This window comes from Saccopteryx bilineata, chromosome 2 (genome assembly GCF_036850765.1).
Source record: "Saccopteryx bilineata isolate mSacBil1 chromosome 2, mSacBil1_pri_phased_curated, whole genome shotgun sequence".
Classification (NCBI taxonomy): domain Eukaryota; kingdom Metazoa; phylum Chordata; class Mammalia; order Chiroptera; family Emballonuridae; genus Saccopteryx; species Saccopteryx bilineata.
In genome coordinates this window covers 184,317,573-184,326,138 of record NC_089491.1, presented here as the reverse complement: position 1 = coordinate 184,326,138, position 8,566 = coordinate 184,317,573, and positions in this window count along the sequence as shown.

Below are 8,566 nucleotides of genomic sequence, written 5' to 3'. Positions count from 1 at the left end.
TTCAGGAGATGAACTGAGTGATATGGAAATAATCAAACTTCCAGATGCAGAGTTCAAAATAATAATTGTAAGGATGCTTAGGGATCCCAGAACAACAATGGATGGTCATTATGAACACCTAAATAAAGAAATAGCAAGTATAAAAAAGAATCAGTCAGAGATGCCAAATACAATATCAGAAATAAAGACCACAATGGAAGGAATTAAAAACAGGATAGATAGAGCTGAGGATCGAATCAGCGAGATGGAGGACAACTGGAATGAAGGCATGAAAGTAGAGAAGAAAAAAGAAAAGAGACTCAAAAAGTCTGAGGAAACTCTTAGAGAGGTCTGTGACAACATGAAGAGAAATAACATCCACATCATAGGCGTTCCTGAAGAAAAAGAGAAAGAACAAGGGATAGAGACTTTGTTCAATCATATCATAGATGAAAACTTCCCTAAATTAATGCAGGAGAAACTTACAACTTCAAGAAGCACAGAGGAATCCATTAAAGAGAAACCCAAAGAAACCTACACCAAGACACATCATAATTAAAATACCAAAGCTAAGTGATAAAGAGAAAATATTAAAAGCTGCAAGAGAAATAAAAGCTATCACCTACAAAGAAGGCCCCATAAGGATGACATCTGACTTCTCAACAGAAACACTTGAGGCCAGAAGGGAATGGCAAGAAATATTCAAAGTAATGCAGAACAAGAACCTACAACCAAGACAACTTTATCCAGCAAGGCTATTGTTTAAAATTGAAGGAGCAATAAAAAGCTTCCCAGACAAAAAGCAACTCAAATTTATTACAACCAAACCAATGCTGCAGGAAATGTTAAAGGGCCTATTGTAAACAGATCAAAGTGGGAAAAGAATATAGCAAAAGAGGAATACAGCTTTAAAGAATAAAGTGGCAATAAACAATTACGTGTCAATAATAACCCTAAATGTAAATGGATTAAATGACCCAATCAAAAGACATAGGGTAGCTGTGTGGATAAGAATACAGATCACATACATATGCTGTCTACAACAGGCACACATTAAAACAAAAGATGCACATAGACTGAAGGTAAAACGATGGGAAAAAATATTTTATACAAATGAAAATGAAAAAAAGGCTGCAGTAGCAAAACTTATATCAGACAAAATGGACTTTAAAACAAAGGGTATAGTAAGAGTTAAAGAAGGTCATTACATAATGTTAAAGAGAGCAATCCAACAGGAAGATATAAGCATTATAAATATCTATGCACCTAATATAGGAGCACCTAAATATATAAAGTAGAATTTGATGAATACAATGGGCAAGATCAACAGCAATACTATAATAGTAGGGGATTTTACTACCCCACAAACATTACTAGATAGATGCTCAAGAAAAAGAATTAACAAAGAAACAGCAGACTTATTGGAATCACTAGATCAACTCAATTTAATAGATATCTTCAGAACCTTTCACCCTAAAGCAGCAGAATATACATTCTTTTCAAGTGCTCATGGTACATTCCCTAGGATAGACCACATGTTAGGGCACAAAAGTGGTCTCAACAAAGTTAAGAAGATTGAAATTATATCAAGCATTTTCTCTGATCACAATGGCATGAAACCACAAATCAACCACAACAGAAAACCTGAAAAATACTCAAACACTTAGAAACTAAATACCATGTTATTAAATAATGAATGGGTTAACAATGAGATCAAAGAAGAAATAAAAAAATTCCTAGAAACAAATGACAATGAGCATACATCAAAAGTTATGGGACACAGCAAAAGCAGTACTGAGAGAGAAGTTCATAGCACTACAGGCATACCTTAAGAAGCTAGAAAAAGCTCAAATAAACAACGTGACCCTACATCTAAAAGAACTGGAAAAATAACAACAAATAAAACCCAGGGGTAGTAGAAAGAAGGAAATAATAAAGATCAGAACAGAAATAAATGACATAAAGGCTAAATAACAATACAGAGGATCAATGAAACTAAGAGCTGGTTCTCTGAAAAGATAAACAAGATCAATGAACCTTTAACCAGACTCACCAGGAAAAAAAGAGAACACTCAAATAAATAAAATTAGAAATGAGAGTGGAGAAATAACAACTGACACAACAGAAATACAAAGGATTGTAAGAAAATACTATGAAGAACTGTATGCCAAAAAATTAGACAACCTAGATAAAATGGACAATTTCTTAAAACATATAATCTTCCAAAAATTAATCTGGAAAAATCAGAAAACCTAAACAAACCTATTACAACAAATGAGATCGAAACAGTTATCAAACTCCCAACAAAAAAATGTCCTGGGCCTGATGGCTTCACTAGTGAATTCTACCAAATATTCAAAAAAAAATGTAATTCCTATCCTTCTCAAGCTATTTCAAAAAATTCAAGAGAAAGGAAGACTTCCAAGCTTATTTTATGAGGCAAACATAGTTCTGATTACAAAACCAGTCAAAGACAACACAAAGAAAGAAAATTATACGCCAATATCTCTGATGAATATAGATGCTAAAATCCTCAACAAAATATTAGCAAATGGATCAAGCAATATGTGAAAAAATTATATAACATGATCAAGTGGATTTTATTTTGGGGAGGCAAGGATGGTACAATATTTGCAAATCAATCAATGTGATTAATCAAATAAACAAAAGGAAGGTGAAAAACCACATGATAATTTCAATACATGCAGAAAAAGCATTTGATAAAATCCAGCACCCATTCATGATCAAAACTCTCAGCAAAGTGGAAATACGGGGAACATCCCTCAACATGATAAAGGCCATCTATGACAAATCCACAGCAACATCATACTCAATGGGCAAAAATTAAAAGCAATCCCCTTAAGATCAGGAACAAGGCAGGGGTACCCCCTTTCACCACTCTTATTCAACTTATTTCTGGAAGTTCTAGCCACAGCAATCAGACAAGAAGAAAAAATAAAAGGCATCCAAATTGGAAAAGAAGAAGTAAAACTATCATTATTTGCAGATGATATAATATTGTATACAGAAAACCCTAAAGTCTCAGTCAAAAAACTAGTGGACCTGATAAATGAATTCAACAAGGTGGCAGGATATAAAATTAATACTCAGTAATCAGAGGCATTTTTATACACCAACAATGAACTGTCAGAAAGAGAAATTAAGGAAACAATCCCCTTCACTATTACAACCAAAAAATTAAAGTACCTAGGAGTAAATTTAACTGAGAATATTAAAGACAGACTTGTACTCAGAAAATTATAAAACATTGATAAAAGAAATCAAGAAAGATACTAACAAGTGGAAGCATATACAATGCTCAAGGTTAGGAAGAATAAACATCATTAAAATGTCTATATTACCCAAAGCAATTTATAAATTTAATGCAATACCAATGAAAATACCAATGACTTACTTCAAAGATATAAAATATATATTCCAAAAATTTATATGGAACCAAAAAAGAACACGAATAGCCTCAGCAATCTTGAAAAGAAAGAATAAAGTGGGAAGTATCACACTTTTTTTTTCATTTTTCCGAAGCTGAAAACGGGGAGGCAGTCAGACAGACTCCCGAATGCACCCGACCAAGATCCATCTGCATGCCCACCAGGGGGCAATGCTCTGCCCCTCTGGGGCATTGCTCTGTTGCATCCAGAGCCATTCTAGCTCCTGAGGCATCGGACCATTTACAACATGGATGGATCTTGATAACATTATACTGAGTAAAATATGTAAATCAGAAAAAAACTAAGAACTATATGATTCCATACAAAGGTGGGACATAAAAATGAGACTCAGAGACATGGACAAGAGTTACAGGGTAGGGGGGAGGAGAGGGAGGGGTTGGGTGAGGGGAGGGGCATGAAGAAAGTCAGTTAGAAGGTGATAGAAGACAATTGGACTTTGGGTGATGGGAATGCAGCATAATCAAATGTCAAAATAATGGAGAGATGATTTCTCTGAACATATGTACCCTGATTTACCAATGTTACCTCATTAAAATTAATTTAAAAGAAAAGAATTTGTCTCACGGCTAATTCAGGCAGTTAGAAGAATAGTATAAGGATGCTAATTCTGCTTCTCAGGCCACATCCTGCAAAAGGGGCCCCAAGAAAATTGATGATTTGGCTCCTGCGATTTTGCCAATTGGATTTAAAAAAATAGGTCAGGAACGCCCTGAAATGGAACTAAGAATACATGCGCATAAATTTAAAGGACTTTTAGATACTGGAGCTGATGTATCTGTTATTGCTAAGCTACATTGACCTCCTTCCTGGACCACTCATGCAGCAGCCACAGAATTACAAGGTATAGGGCAGAGTAAATCCCCTCAACAAAGTTCTAGTTTTCTACATTGGGAAGATTAAGAAGGTCATTCTGGATTTTTTAAGCCTATGTGCTCCCTGGATGGCCAGTTAATTTGTGGGGTAGAGATGTTTTGGAAAATATGAAAGCGTTGCTTGTCAGTCCTAATGGTTTAGTCAGTACTCAGATGCTTGATTGGGGATTTTTGCCCACCAAGGGACTAGGGAAAGAACAGCGAGGAATTTTCACCCCCATAGAAGTGGCACCCAATACCAGAAGGTGTGGATTAGGATATCAAAATTTAGCACAGGGGCCTTGTTAGCTCCTGCTACACCAATAATGCATTGTGCAGACCCAATTACTTGGAAATCAGATAATTCTGTATGGGTAGACCAATGGCCCCTTCCTCAGGAGAAACTTTTAGGGCAGATGCTCAATTGATACAAGAGCAGCTACAGCTTGGGCACATTGAACCATCTAATAGCCCATGGAATACACTTCCATATTTTGATCTTGTTGCCTCCTGGATTATCAAGGGGTATAGGCGACCCTTACAGCTTATAGGTTTTGAGCCTCAAAATTATTGTTGTTTCTTTTTCAAAGGATCAACAACAATGGCTCTGGGAAACTTCCACTAAATGGCAAATCCCTTTTGCAAATCAATGGACAACTTTATACTGAAACAGTCAACTTAAAATCAGCTCAAAGACTAGAATTATATGCCATTATCATGGCTATTCAGCATTTGCCATATTCCTCCTTTAATCTATATACAGACAGCAAATATTTACCTATGGTTGTTTCCACTATAAAGACTGCTGTCTTAGGGACAACTGCTGGTGAACTATTTCAGCAGTTCCTCCTTCTTCAAGACTTGTAGGTCAACATGGAGCTCCATGTTTTATAGGACATACTCGAGCTCACTCCATGCTCCCTGGAGCTTTAGCACAAGGAAATGCCCTTGTTGATCAAGCTACCCAAAAGAAAATTATTTGGAGCAACCACGACAGATTGAGCAATTCAGTCTCATACTATTCATCACCAGAATGCTGAAGCCCTGTGTAAACAGTTTCAACTTTCTCAGGAAGCAGCATGGCAGATTGGAAAATTCTGTCCAAGTGGTCCTATACTACAATCTGTCCCTTCATTTGGAGTTAACTCTCAAGGATCCATACCAGGACAACTTTGGCAAATGGATGTTACTCATATACCTTCATTTGGCAAACAGTCCTATGTCCACGTTACAGTGGATACATATTCTGGATTTATAGTAGCTCTGTCAGAACAGGAGAGGCTGCTAAGCATGTTATAGCTCATTGTCTGTATGCATTTTTCTATTATTGGATTTCCTAAACTGGTTAAACTAACAATGCTCCTGCATATGGAGCAAAAGCATTTACTGTATTTTGTCAAACCTTTCAAATTATGGGTATTTCTTACAATCATTAAAGTCAAGGTATTATTAAAGTGTACCCAGCAAATATGTTAAGGTCAATTTAAAAAAATTTAAAAGGGGGGAGTCATATCCTGGAACTCCTACGGGTCTACCATATCATGCTTTTTACTTAAAAATTTTAAAATTTCTTTTGAAAGCTGATGAACAGGAGATGCCAAATTTTTTTCTCCTGCAAATTTCTACCTTCTTTTATTTGATCCAGCTAATAACACTGTTTTGTCTTTTTCCAAATAGCTCCAGATATACAAAAAAGGTTAATATAGGCAGGTGGGGATCCTCAAGCCCCTCAGTGAGATCTTCTGAACATGGCTTTTAAGATACCAAGAGGCAGAAAAAGCCCAATAGAGATCAGGGGAACTACCAGCTGTTAGGATACACCCTTAAAGGCTCCAACACCCCAAAGGGGTCTCATAGGATGCCATCTGGGTCCTGCTTCAATAGTGGAAAGGAAGGTCATTGAGCTAAAGCCTGCCAGACTTACATGCCTCTGCTGTGAGGAAACAGGGACACTGAAAGATAGGCTTCCCCCTCGCTCCTCTAAAGAAGGGTTCAGTCTCTTCCAGCCCTGCTCCAGCCACCTATGACCTAACCTTGCCCAGAAGGCTGGGGTTTGCCACTGAAGGCTGAAGGTGCCCAGGGCCGTCGGCCCCATCTACAACACTGTGGACGAGCCTAGGGTATTTCTTCCAAGAAGCAGGTAAACTGATTTCATTTCCGCAAGGGCCACTTACCTATGTCTTGCCTGAATAGTCAGGTTTTTTATTCTTCCCTCGAAGATCTCTGTTGTGGGTGTTGATAGTCCTATTTTCTGCTGCTTTGTTTAATATATAGTGTTTCCTTTATTCCTCCTACCTCAATGCCCCACTCATATTTCAGGCTGGGACCTACTTCTAATTTTGAGCTCTCTTTCCCCCTTTTGCCAACTTCTATTATGAATCTACCTTTGCCACTCAGCTTAGTGTATCCCAAGGTTCTCTTCACCATGCCACAGTCACTCCAGGGAAAAGCAACCTGGTCTCATCTCTCCAGGCAGAGGAGAACAGAAGCTCAATCTCCACACATGCTGCAGATGGCTCTTCCAGTCTACCTGAATCATTACCAGCTAGATGCAGTGGTCATTTGGAGTTCGATGTGAGCTGCAAAGTATAGAATTGTGACAACAACTCCAGTGCCATGCAGACTTTTCCTGGATGTGGACTTTTCCTGGACTCCTGCTCCTTGGGACAGCTCCTAAGAGACTGAACTGGGGTTGGGTTGCATTTTCAGGAGTTTGGCATGGTGTTGAGGCCAGCTTGGACTTGGTGAACATGTTAAGGACACTACTCTTTTATGGATTCTTGCTGTATTGGCCAAGAGTTTGCTTAAAGACTTTAATCACTGTAAAAAAAAAAAATAGAAGATTGGATAAAGAAGATGTGGCACATATACACCATGGTATACTATCCAGCCAGAAGAAATGATGACATCAGATCATTTACAACAAAATGGTGGGATCTTGATACCATTATATGGAGTGAAATAAGTAAATCAGAAAAAAACAAGAACTGCAGGATTCCATACACTGGTGGGACATAAAAACGAGACTAAGAGACTTGGACAAGAGTGTGGTGGTTACAGGGGAGGGGGAGGAGAGAAAGAGGGAGGGCACAAAGAAAACTAGATAGAAGGTGACAGAGGACAATCTTTCTTTGGGTGATGGGTATGCAACATCATTGAATGACAAGAAAACCTGGACATGTTTTTTTTGGATATATGTATCCTGATTTATTGATGTCACCCCATTAAAATTAATAAAAATTTATTTATAAATAAAATTTAAAAATAAAAAAATTGCATAGTAAAATAAATAAATATCAAAATTTAATAAAAAAGCAAATCAATAAGAAAAACATTGTTCTTTTAAAGCACTAATTTGGGGGATGGTTTATTTTACTCAGTAAAAACATGCCAGAATATGCACATAAACATAATTAACATTCTCAAAGTGATATCACATCTATAAAAATAGTTTGATATAAGATGTAAGTAATTAATATTTCTGGAAATTAAAATTTTAAATTGTATAAGACATAAAATATTTTATTTATATATCAACATGTATAGGTTTTAAATTGGCAGTCTTACATAAAAATTATAATTTGGTCTTAAATAAAAATTATAATTTGCTCAAGAGTATATAAATATATGCACACATAATTATATAATATATGAAACAGAGAACTACTTTCTGGGTGTGTCTTTTGTCTAAGTGGTTGTATTATAACTAATTTAACCCACAGAGGAAGTATGAATACTAACTGGAAGAATTTGTTTCAAATTTAGAAAAATAGTTGCCTTTGAGAATAGAGCAAGGAAATGAAAAATAATGTTTATAAAAATATTACAAATTGGAACTTCAAATCTGTTAGCTAAGATGTGAAAATCGATAATAGTGGAGAATAGTTGACCAGAAATTCAAAAGGAGAATAATTTAAATAAAAAAAAAATTGAAGCCCTAGATGGTTGTGTCAGTGGTAGAGTGCCAGCCCAGTGTGTGGATATCCCAAGTTCGATTCTTGGTCAGGGCACACAGGAGAAGTGCCCATCTGCTTCTCCACCTTTTCCCCTCTCCTATCTCTCTATCTCTTCTTCTGTAGCCAAGGCTCCAGTGGAGAAAAGATGGTCTGGGTGCTGAGGATGGCTTCATGGCCTCCACTCAGGCACTAAAATAGCTCAGGTTGCAACTGGACCAAGGCCCAGAACAACACCCCAGACAGGCAGAGCATCAGCCCATAGTGGGCATGCTGGGTGAATCCCAGTTGGGAGCATGCAGGAGTCTGTCTC